Source organism: Gossypium hirsutum, chromosome A03, assembly GCF_007990345.1.
Source record: "Gossypium hirsutum isolate 1008001.06 chromosome A03, Gossypium_hirsutum_v2.1, whole genome shotgun sequence".
Classification (NCBI taxonomy): domain Eukaryota; kingdom Viridiplantae; phylum Streptophyta; class Magnoliopsida; order Malvales; family Malvaceae; genus Gossypium; species Gossypium hirsutum.
Window position 1 is genome coordinate 15047394 of NC_053426.1, and position 12541 is coordinate 15059934.

At 33.9% G+C, this 12541-nt stretch overlaps 1 non-coding gene across 1 annotated transcript; it reads right to left on the bottom strand.

Moving 5' to 3' along the window:
- Nucleotides 1-12030: 12030 nt before the first annotated feature.
- Nucleotides 12031-12137, bottom strand: LOC121226285 (small nucleolar RNA R71). The gene has a single exon (XR_005924132.1). It is a non-coding gene; the product is annotated as a small nucleolar RNA R71 (small nucleolar RNA).
- Nucleotides 12138-12541: the final 404 nt, after the last annotated feature.

Consider the following 12541-nt stretch of genomic DNA (forward strand, 5'->3'; position numbering starts at 1 on the left):
AATAATATTTACTGACTCGATCATAAAAAAAAAGTTTTGAAATCGCCATTTCTAGTTCTATTAAAAAATGGGTTGTTACAATCTATCGATGTTGCATTCTTAGAATAAGTATCATTCTTTTCAGAAGAGACGCCTTCAAATCTTTCAAAACAGAGGGAAGAAAATGATTGGTTAATTTACATTATCATTATTTCTCCAACTTCTGCTTTGACAATATCATCGATTATTGTATTTTATTTCACTCAAAAAGGGACTCATGATATATGTCAAATACCATTGTCTTCATCATAAGATCCAACCTATATACCAGTCAATATTTTCCTTTTTTGATCCAACCCCAAGTGACTTTGACCTTTCTGTTGCTCTACGTAAAGGTAAATGTAAATGTACCTATCCCATTTCTAATTTTGTTCTATATAACCATTTGTCTCATTCTTCTTGCTCTTTAATTGCATCCCTAGATTATGTTTCTATTCCTAAGATAGTTGGAAAGGCTTTGAATCATCTTGGTTGACGTGACGCGATGTTGGAGGAATACATGCATTAGATGAAAATGGTACCTGGAATCTAATGGATTTACCTATTGGTAAATAAGTTGTTGGGTGCAAATGGGTATTCATCGTTAAGGTAAATCTAGATGGCTCAGTAGCTAGACTTAAAGCTAGTCTAATTGCAAAAGGATATGCTCAGACTTATAGAGTGGATTTTTCAGATACTTTCTCTCATGTGGAAAAACTTACCTCTATTCTTCTATTCATCTCACGAGCTGCTTTTTATAATTGGCATTTACACCAATTAGATATCAAGAACATCTTTCTTCATGGGGATCTTCAAGAAGAAGTATATATAGAGCAACCACCCGGGTTTGTTACTCAAAGGGAGTATGGAAAAGTCTGCTATCTAAAAAAAATCCCTTTATGATTGAAATAAAGACCTCATGTCTGATTTGGAAAGTTTAGTGAAGTAGTTCAAAATTTTAGGCTAAAGAAAAGTTATTGTGATAATTTGGTGTTTTATAAATGATTTGAAGCTCAAGTTATTCTTCTTGTAGTATATGTTAATGATATTGTTATTACGGGAAATGAACATATAGGGATTTCTTCTCTAAAGTCTTTCTTGGATACCAGGTTCCACATGAAAGACTTAGGCTAGTTAAAGTATTTTTTGGGGATATAAGTTTTGAGAAGCAAGAAAGGAAATTTTTTATCTTAGAGATAGTATATTCTTAATTTACTGTTAGAAACTGGAAAGTTGGTAACTAAACCTTGTGATACTCCAATGGTTCCCAACGTCCATCTTACAAAGGATGATGGTGATTTCTTTGATAACACTAAGAGGTATAGGAGGATAGTTGGAAAATTAAGCTGTCTCATTGAAACTCGTCTGTATATTGCATTTGTTGTGAGTGTTGTTAGCCAACTTATGTCTACACCCACAGCAAAACATTAGACAGCCTCAGAGCAGATATTATGTTACTTGAAAGAAGGTCCTAGATGGGGCATATTATACAAGAATCATGGGAATACCCGTATTAAGTGTTGTGCATATGTTGATTGGGTTGGATCTAATATAAATAGGAGGTTTACTACTGGATACTGTGTTTTCATTAGTGGAAACTTAGTGCCATGGAGGAGGAAGAAGCAGAATATTGTATCTTGATCTAATGCATAATCATAAAATGGGGCTATTGTATAGTCCATGTGTGAAATTATGTTGATACGACATCAATTAACTGAAATTGGGTTGGAGTATTCATTACTAGTAAAGCTCTTGTGCGATAACCAAACAGTTATTCATATCACCTCAAATATAGTTTATCATGAAAGAACCAAACACATTGAGGTTGATTGTCACTTTAGTTGAGAGAAAATGCTAGATAATTCAATCTCTATTGGTTAAGTGAAGAGAGAAGAATAACTTGTTGATTTGTTTATAAATGCACTAAATGGGAATCAAGTTGACTATTTATGTAACAAGTTGTGCATAATCAATATCTATGCTCCAACTTGAGGGGGAGTGTTATAGATTCTAAAGGATTAGGTCTTAACGTTATGATTTTATTTTATTCTCTTTCATTATTTACATTATATAGACTTGTATATAAATAGGTTAACTCTAGAGGTGAAATACATATAACTTTTCATCAGTTTATTATTCTCTTATTTTTCTTTCTTCTATCTGTATCTATTAACATAGACTAATTTAAAATTATGAAGAATCATTTTGTTGGTGATTAAAGGTGTTCGGGGTCAATTTCAAGCCACCAAACTTTCAAAACAAGCCAAAATAGTACAATGAGAGACAATGCGGTGCATGATGTTGTGACGTTTAATAATATCACGATGTCACTATCTACATACCCAATTTTATAATACTACAAGGGATGATGTCATGACATTGTAGCTCATAGTCGTGATCTTGCAAAGGATTATGTCATGACGTTGCTCTCTGAATATTGAATGTTGCAAAATTACAAGGGACAATGTTGTGACATTGTAGCAAAGCAACCCAAAGCACTTTAAACTAAACCAAAACAACAATATAATGTATCATTGTAACAAACCATTTCTTAGTGATGTCAAAAATAGTGGTTTCGAGGCCACAAATCTAACTAATGAGTCTGTAAATATTAGCATTTAATATTTATGAGTCAAATATAGTATTATATCAAAATTTTGATATGATAATTTTTGTTAATTAAATGAATAATTAAGTATAAGTGATTTGTCCCTAAGTCAAGCAATTTTGAACAATGAGGTATTAGAACCTTATTTTTGTAAACCGGGCTCATAAATATTTTATAAAATATTTAGGGAGTGATTATATAGGTATATCAAAGTTTGGTCTGAAAATTTTAGTGATTTGATGGTGAATAAGTAAAAAAGATGTTAGAATTAAGTGACCCAAATTCTTATTTAAATAAAATATGATGGAAAATAAAATAAAAGTAAAATCCATATAGAACTAGACTTCTTTTATTTTATTTTAGAATAAGGTTTTTTAAACCTTATTAAACTCCATCTATTTTATATTGATTAGGATAAGGTGTTTCAATCCTACTAGAATATGGCTTTACAAACCTATAAATAAACATAGTCTATTCCTCTTGTATTGATTCAAATTTTCGACATAGTAAATTTTCTTCTCCTCTGCCCGTGGTTTTTTCCCCGAAAGGGTTTCCACGTAAAATTTGTGTTATTTTATTTTTTTTCTTTATTTTATTTTATTTTATTTTTTTCACAAATTGGTATCGGAGCTTTCGGGTTGTTCATCTCAATCACAGTAATGGCATCTTTGAAGTATGAAATTCCGCTGTTGGATCGCAACACCAGATTTGCATTATGGCAGATTAAGATGCAAGCAGTTCTTGCGCAGATGGATCTGGAGGATGCCCTGCTAGGGATAGATAAGATGCCTTCGATATTAACAGATGAAGAGAAGAAGCGTAAGGATCGAAAGGCGTTAACACAATTACATCTGCATTTGTCTAACGAAATTTTGCAATATGTAATGAAAGAGAAGACTGCCGCTGCATTATGGAAGAGGCTAGAACAAATATGTATGTCGAAAACTCTAACAAGCAAGTTGCATATGAAGCAGCGTCTTTATGCTCATCGTTTGGAGGAAGGTGCGTCTGTACATGAACACTTGACAGTGTTTAAAGAAATTCTCTCAAACATGGAGGCCATGGAGGTTCAGTATGATAAGGAAGATTTAGGGTTGATTCTACTTTATTCGTTGCCCCCGTCTTATTCAACCTTTAGAGACACGATTTTATATAGCCGCGAGTCTCTCACAGTTGATGAGGTTTATGATTCTTTAACCTCGTATGATAAGATGAAACATCTTGTGGTTAAACCCGACTCTCAGGGAGAGGGTCTCATTGTTCGTGGGAGACAAGATCGGAATGCTGATAATGATCGTGGTAGGACACAGGAACGGAATCCTCGTGGTAAATCTAAGGGTAGATCGAAGTCTTCAAATAGAAGTAAAACTTGTAACTTCTGCAAGAAGAAAGGGCACATTAAATCTGAGTGTTATAAGCTACAAAATAAGATTAAAAGAGAGGCTGCGAATCAAAAGGGAAAACAACCAGAAAATTTCGGTGAAGCTGATGTTGTAGAAGACTACAGCGATGGTGAACTTCTAGTCGCTTCTGTCAATGATTTTAAAGTAAGTGAGGAGTGGATACTTGATTTAGGTTGCACCTTCCACATGAGTCCCAATCGGGATTGGTTTACAACTTACGAAACAATGTCTGAAGGTGTTGTTTTGATGGGAAATATTACTTCGTGTAAAATTGCAGGTATTGGAACAATTAAAGTTAAGATGTTTGATGGAGTTGTCAGAACACTTAGCGACGTACAGCATGTTCCAAAGTTGAAAAGAAATTTAATTTTCGTTAAGTACTCTTGATTCAAAAGGGTACAGATACACAGCTGAAAGTGGGGTTTTAAAGATTTTCAAAGGGTCCCTTGTTGTGATGAAAGGGCAGAGAAAAATTGCCAAGTTATATATTTTGCAGGGTTCTACTGTTACTAGTGATGCAGCTGTCGCTTCCTCTTCCTTGTCAGATGATGATATTACTAAACTTTGGCATATGCGCCTAGGCCATATAAGTGAGAATGGCATGGCTGAATTGGGCAAAAGAGGACTTCTTGATGGGCAAGGAATTTGCAAACTGAATTTCTGTAAGCACTGTGTTTTTGGGAAGCAAAAGAGAGTTCGATTCACTAGAGGAATCCATAACACGAAGGAAACGTTGGATTATATTCATTCTGATCTGTGGGGGCCATCTAGAGTGCCTTTGAGAGGTGGAGCTAATTATATGCTAACCTTTATTGATGATTTTTCCAGAAAAGTTTGGGCGTTCTTCCTGAAGCAGAAAAGCGATGTGTTTTCCGCATTTAAGTCTTGAAAAATTATGATTGAAAAACAGACGGGAAAACAGATAAAATACCTCCGTACAGACAATGGCTTAGAGTTCTATTCTGATGAGTTTAATAGATTGTGCAAGTCAGAAGGGATCATGAGACACTTGACAGTTCGTCATACTCTACAGCAAAACGGCGTTGCAGAACGAATGAACAGAACGATCATGGAGAAGGTTCGATGTATGTTGTCAAATGCCAACTTACCGAAGTCATTTTGGGCAGAAGCAGCCTCTACTGCATGTTTTTTTATCAACCGATCTCCATTCGTTGCCATTGAGAAAAAGACTCCACAAGAGGTATGGTCTAGTAATCCTGCTAATTATTCTGATTTAAAGATTTTTGGGTGTCCTGCGTATGCTCATGTTGATAATGGAAAATTGGAACCGAGATCCATTAAATGTGTTTTTCTTGGTTATAAAGCTGGTGTAAAAGGCTATAAGTTATGGTGTCCTGAAAATAGAAAAGTTGTGATTAGCAGAGATGTTGTTTTTGATCAAACTGCTATGCTACCTAACTTATCTTTTAAAGACTTTTCCAATAAAGAAAACCAAAAGCAGGTGGAGCATCAGATTAATACAGAATCAACTCCTCAAGCCAGTACAAAAATTGAGAATAGAGTTGCTTCTTCACCGCAATACTCTATCACCAAAAACAGAACAAGAAGAGAAATTAAACCTCCAAAGAAGTATGTCGAGGCTGATCTAGTTGCTTATGCTTTAAATGTGGCTGAAGATATAGATGCGAATCAAGAGCCATTTAATTATTCTGAGGCGATTAGCTGTGAAGACTCAGAAAAGTGGATGTTTGCTATGCAAGAGGAGATGGAATCACTCCACAAAAACAGAACATGGGATCTTGTAAAACTTCCTAAAGGTAAAAAGGCTGTTCGTTGTAAATGGGTTTTTAAAAAGAAAGAAATGACTTCAGGAGTTGAAGAACCCAGATATAAAGCAAGGCTTGTTGCAAAGGGTTACAGTCAAATTCCAGGAGTGGACTTCACAGATGTGTTCTCCCCAGTTGTTAAGCATAGTTCGATTCGAGCTTTGCTTGGTATTGTGGCCATACATGATTTGGAGCTTGAGCAGTTAGATGTAAAAACTGCATTTCTGCATGGAGAACTTGAGGAGGATATTTACATGCAACAACCAGAGGGTTTTACAGTCTTGGAAAAAGAGGACTATGTTTGCTTGCTGAAAAAGTCCATTTACGGTTTGAAACAGTCACCAAGACAGTGGTACAAGAAGTTTGATTCCTTTATGACTTCTCATGATTTCAAAAGAAGTAGTTTTGACAGTTGTGTCTACTTTAAGAAAAACAGTGATGGTTCTTTTGTGTATCTACTTCTTTATGTTGATGACATGTTGATAGCAACAAAAGATAAAGTAGAGATAAGAAAGGTCAAAGCCCAACTAAGTGAAGAATTTGAGATGAAAGATTTAGGACCAGCAAAGAAGATACTTGGTATGGAGATTCTTAGAGATAGAAAATCAAGTAAATTGTACCTAATTCAGAAGGGGTACATTGAGAAAGTTCTTTGCAGGTTCAATATGCAGAGTGCTAAGCCTGTTAGTACTCTTTTAGCAGCTTATTTCAGACTTTCATCAGCTTTGTCTCCACAATCAGATGATGAGATTGAGTACATGTCACATGTTCCATACTCTAGTGCAGTAGGATCTCTCATGCATGCTATGGTTTGTTCACGTCCAGATTTATCATATGCAGTTAGTGCAGTTAGCAGATACATGGCGAATCCTGGTAAAGAATACTGGAAAGCAGTTCAGTGGATTTTAAGATACTTACGAGGTACTACTGATGTTTGCTTACAGTTTGGAAGAACTAGAGATGGAGTCATTGGGTATGTTGATGCTAATTTTGCTGGAGACCTTGATAAAAGAAGATCTCTCACAGGTTATGTCTTTACAATCGGAGGTTGTGCAATCAGTTGGAAAGCCACTTTGCAAACTACAGTCGCTTTGTCTACCACTGAAGCTGAGTACATGGCGATTACTGAGGCTTGTAAAGAAGCGGTTTGGTTGAAGGGACTCTTTAGTGAACTTAATGAAGACCTTCAAATTAGCACAGTATTTTGTGACAGTCAGATTGCCATCTTTCTTACAAAAGATCAAATGTTTCATGAGAGAACAAAACACATTGATGTTCGGTATCATTTTGTTCGTGATATTATTGCTCGTGGTGATATTGTTGTGAGCAAAATTAGTACTCATGAAAATCCTGCAGATGTGATGACTAAGGCACTTCCTATAACCAAGTTTGAGGATTGCTTAGACTTGGTTGGTGTTCATTGTTGAAGTTAAACCCTTAAGGGGTTTTATGGAAAAGGTGGAGAACTTGTTTATTGAAAGTTCGCGATGAAGAACTTGTTCATTGAGAATTTGTTTCAAGATGGAGATTTTTAGAATTAAGTGACCCAAATTCTTATTTAAATAAAATACGATGGAAAATAAAATAAAAGTAAAATCCATATGGAACTAGACTTCTTTTATTTTATTTTAGAATAAGGTTTTTTAAACCTTATTAAACTCCATCTATTTTATATTGATTAGGATAAGGTGTTTCAATCCTACTAGAATATGGCTTTACAAGCCTATAAATAGACATAGTCTATTCTTTTTGTATTGATTCAAATTTTCGACATAGTGAATTTTCTTCTCCTCTGCCCGTTGTTTTTCCCCAAAAGGGTTTCCACGTAAAATTTGTGTTATTTTATTTTATTTTCTTTATTTTATTTTATTTTATTTTTTCACAAAAGACTATATCGTAAAAGTTGTAAAAGTAAGCCATTATTAATTTATATGTGTTAAATGGATATAACAACATGAATTAAGGGTTTTAAATAGCAATTAAGCCATAAATGTTTATAGTAGACGATTTAGGTAAGGTATGTTTTGAAATTCCATTTAATTTTAAAGGGTAAAATGTTAAATAAATTAATAAGTATAAACTAAAATAAGAAAATCATGTTCATCTTATTCATTTAGTTATAGGCAACTAAATATCACCATTTTTAAGCTCTTTTAGGTTCTTCCAAGCTCTGGTTAATGCATGATCAAGAAATGGACCAATCTATTGATAAATGGGGGAAATGAAAAGTTGTCGAGTAATCCTCGTCGCGTGTCGTTAGCTATCGTGTGTTGGTAAGTTCGTATTAGATTTTTTATAATATTTTTATTGATTTGAATTCAATTACTAATGTGTTTGTGTATATATACGCACATGTTACATAACAGAAATGAGTAAAACCATAGCCGAAAGATGCTATGACATCATGATGAAAACAAGTAAGACCATAGATGAAAGATGTTATGGCAACATGATGAAACAAGTAATACCATAGCTGAAAGATGTTATGGCATCAAGATGGAAGTGAGTAAGACCATGGTTTAAAGACATCTTGGCATAATTGTAAATAGGATTATGAGCATAGTTGAAAGACGCTACGACATCCTTTGACAGTTGTTTATCAGGTATTATGTACCAGTGATGAAGTTTAATAAAGGAATAGTTAGTGTCATATTTGTCTATGATTTATAATTAAATTGAAAGGTATTATATGTTTGATTATATGAACTTACTAAGCTTTATATAAGCTTACCTCTTTTGGTTTTTATTCTTATAGATTTTCAAATCTGCGTTGTCGATTGGATCAGTTTTAGAGATCACACTATTCACCAACACTTCGATAGTCTTTTTGTTCATTTTGGTCCGGTTACAAGTGGCATGTAAATAAGGCTTTGATATGTTAAAGTTAATAGGCGTCTTGATGATGTTTTGGCCAATTGAGATGTAAATATGTATATGGATGTTTTGGTAACTTATGAAACTTTGGTTTGGTTATATTAGCCTTTGGAAACTAGATATGAGTGGATGATTTTGACATAAGGTATTTGGAATTTGGTTAAATTTTTGAATAATATTACCAATTTGATTATCTCTTGAGTTGTATGATTGATGTTATGTTTGAATTGTGGTGCCAATGAGGGCATATTGTTTAGGTACATAGGTTGAATGTCAATTGATATGCTTTTACTCTTTTAGGCACATTTTAAATAGGTTTGATGGTTGGTTATTGCATTGCTTAGAGGTCAAGCATTTGTGTAACGACCCAAAAGTCAATGGTGTTAAAAAGTGTAATTTCGGGACCTCGTTTCTATAAACCAGATTTGTTCATATTGTTAGTGAATAATTACGAAGTTATCTTGAAAGTGAATTGGAATTCAGTAAGGTAGTTTTATGGAAGGCTTTTAATTTAAGTACAGAGACTAAACGTAATAAGTGATAAAAGTAGTAATTAATATTAAATTATAAGGTGGGATTAAATTAAGGGACTTATTAAATAAATAGACCATCATTATATAGGTTTGATAGTAGACGATTATGGGGTATCATATATATTATATGTTAATTATATTATAACATTTAAGTTAGTAAATTATATTAAAATAAATATGATAATAAAATATATGAAACAAATAGCTTAGTGGGAAATAGAAAGAAAAACAAAATTTAAGTTTCATTGTCTTTGCATACCGAACTTGAGAAGGAGAAGAAGCATATTCGACCATTAATATTTAACCTTTGAAGCTCAAATTGGTTAGTAAAATTTGGTCCTTTTTGCATAAATTTTATGTTTTTGGAACCTTAAGATTATAAGCTAACTTGCCCATATTGGAATTTTTAGAATAGTTGAAATTATGAAAGTTGCCATCATAGAAAAAATTAAGTTTTTGGTGTTGTTTTTATAGATTTTAAGGTTGGAAGTTAAATGAGACTACTTTGTCAAGCTAATTCATGAAATTGTGCATTAGGGACTAAATTGTAATTAAGTTTGAAATTAGAGGTTTAATTAAGTAATGGAAGTCCTACAGGGACTCTAGGAAAATTTGGTTTAATGTTGGAAGGATTTTTTATAAATTATGTTAGTACTGGTTTCGAGGATTAAATTGAAATTCATGTTAAAGTAGTAGAAATTTTGTAATTAAATATGAAATTGTAACACCCCCTACCCGTATCCGTCATTGGAACAAGGTACGAGGCTGATAAACCATAATATATACATATTTTTACCCCATGCTTGACATATTTTTGGATGAATTATCATAAGATTTAGTGAATTTGATGCTACTAATCCTTTAAAATCATGTTTTATACTTAGGTGAGCATATGAAGTTGAAAAGAGCAAGAAATGAGCCAAAAATAGATAAAATGGGCTTATCTCAGTATTTCACACGGCCTAGGCATTTTCACACAGGTAAACCACACGTCCGTGTGAGACACACGGGAAGGCCACACGCCCGTGTGGCATGGTCGTGTCGACTAAAAACCAACTCAGAATTACACACGGCTTGAGCACATTCACATGGGCATGGCACACGGTCGTATCCCTGTCGAGCCCAAGTTTAATTCTACTCAGAAAAGGCTAATTTTTAAGGTTTTGAAGCATTCCAAAGTCTATATAAACACCCTAGAAGAGGATAAAAGGGGGACGCAGAGTATAAGCAGAAAAATACTCGAAGACAACCATTGGAATCAGCTCGAAAGCAGGATCTACTTCAAGACTGAAGATCTCCATTCAATTTCCTTAGAAGTTCTTTGGGGTTCTTCATGTTTTGTTGTTTTCCCAATTTTGAGATGTTTTCCCCTATCATTATGAACTAAACTCCTTAAATTCCTGAGGGAGATGAAACCTAAGACAGATCTTATTACTATTTGAATTATATGATAAATACTTGTTCTTATTCTTAATTATGTGTTCTTCATTCTTGCTTTAAAATTTCAGGATATTAATTCAAGTCTGATGTGCTTATTCAGTGGAACAAAAGTCCCTGTTTAAGAGTAGATCTTCCATAATTAAGCGGATTTGCATGCAATCCTAGAGATAGGACGACGTAAATCTGCTGGATTAGAGTCAAATCTAATAAGGGAGTCGATAGATCGAATTAATGCAACAATAGGGGTTTTAATTAAAAAGAGATTTCAATTAATCAACCTAGAGTCAGTAGTTTTTAGTCTCGAGAAAGATATTAACATAAATTAGGGATTCTACGAATTAAGTCAGGTGAATAAATCGTCTAATTCTGATGTAATAAGTGAAGTCTAGGTGGATTCTTCCTTGGGTATTATCTTCTCCATCGGTTTTCCAACAGTATTTTCCAAATTTTATCTCTGTCGTAATCTTAGTCAATTAAATAATTAGTCTTAGTTTAAAACATCCCTTAATTCTTAGGCTAGATAATAAAGAGATAGTAATTACTAGTACTTTTAGTCTTTGTGGATACAATATTTCTGGTCTCACCATAACTATATTACTGTTCGATAGGTGTGCTTGCCTTAGTCAAATTTTTAGTTAGTTTAGTGACCATCAAGTTTTTGGCGCTGTTGCCTGGGAGTAAGATACTAGGAACACTCAATTTTTATTACTTTAGCCATTTTTATTTTTATTGCAATTTAATTTTGTTTTTATTTTAATTACTAATTTTTCTTTTATTTACTTCTGGTAGGTTTTTATAGTTTATGACTAGAAGAAACTCGTCAAGACGTCTACTTTTTGACAGCTAAATTGAATGCATAGCTCGTAGAAATCATAAAGAAATAAGGTGAAGTTTACGATATATAGAGGAAAAGTACGAGGACGACACCACTAATACAGAGGAGATGGCTGAAAATCAAAATAATCCACTGCCTCCTATGGTTGCGACAAATCCAGTGAATCAGGATCCTGCTAATCGTATTATGTACGACTATGCTAAGCCTAATTTAATAGGAACTGAATCGAGTATAGTTAGACCTGTTGTTGCTGCAAATAATTTTGAACTGAAACCTAACATGATTCAAATGATACAACAGTTTGTTCAGTTTGATGGTTTGCAGGACAAGGATCCAAACACTCATTTAGCGAATTTTCTGGAATTCTGCGACACCTTTAAGATCAATGGCATTTCTGACGATGCCATTTGCCTTCGGTTAGTTCCCTTTTCATTATGAAATAAGGCTAAATAGTGGTTGAACTTGTTACCACGAGGGTTAATCACTACTTGGGAACAAATGATCGAAATATTTTTCGCTGACTAAAATGACAAAGTTAAGGAATGATATCTCTTCTTTCGTGCAGAAGGATTTAGAAACACTTTATGATACATGGGAAAGATACAAAGACTTATTGAGAAGGTGCCGTCACCATGGGTTACCTCTTTGGCTTCAGGTTCAAACTTTCCACAACAGTTTGAATCCCTCAACAAAACAAATGATCGACGCAGCTACCGGCGGAACCATCAATAATAAGACGCCCAAAGAGGCTTATGAGTTCATAAAAGAGATGTCATTAAACAATTATCAGTTACTATCCTTTCAAATCAGGTAGAACTCTTGAATAAAAATATTGATGGTTTATTTGGTTCTACGCATGTACATCCAGTAATGCAGTACGATGCAAGTGGAGGTGGAATGAGCAATTCAAAATACCCACCCTACGGCCCCAACATAGAGAATGGGCAAATGAATTATATGGGTAATAATCTTTGACCTCAAAATAATCCTTACAGTAACACTTATAATGCAGGTTGGAGGAACCACCCAAAGTTCTCATGGGG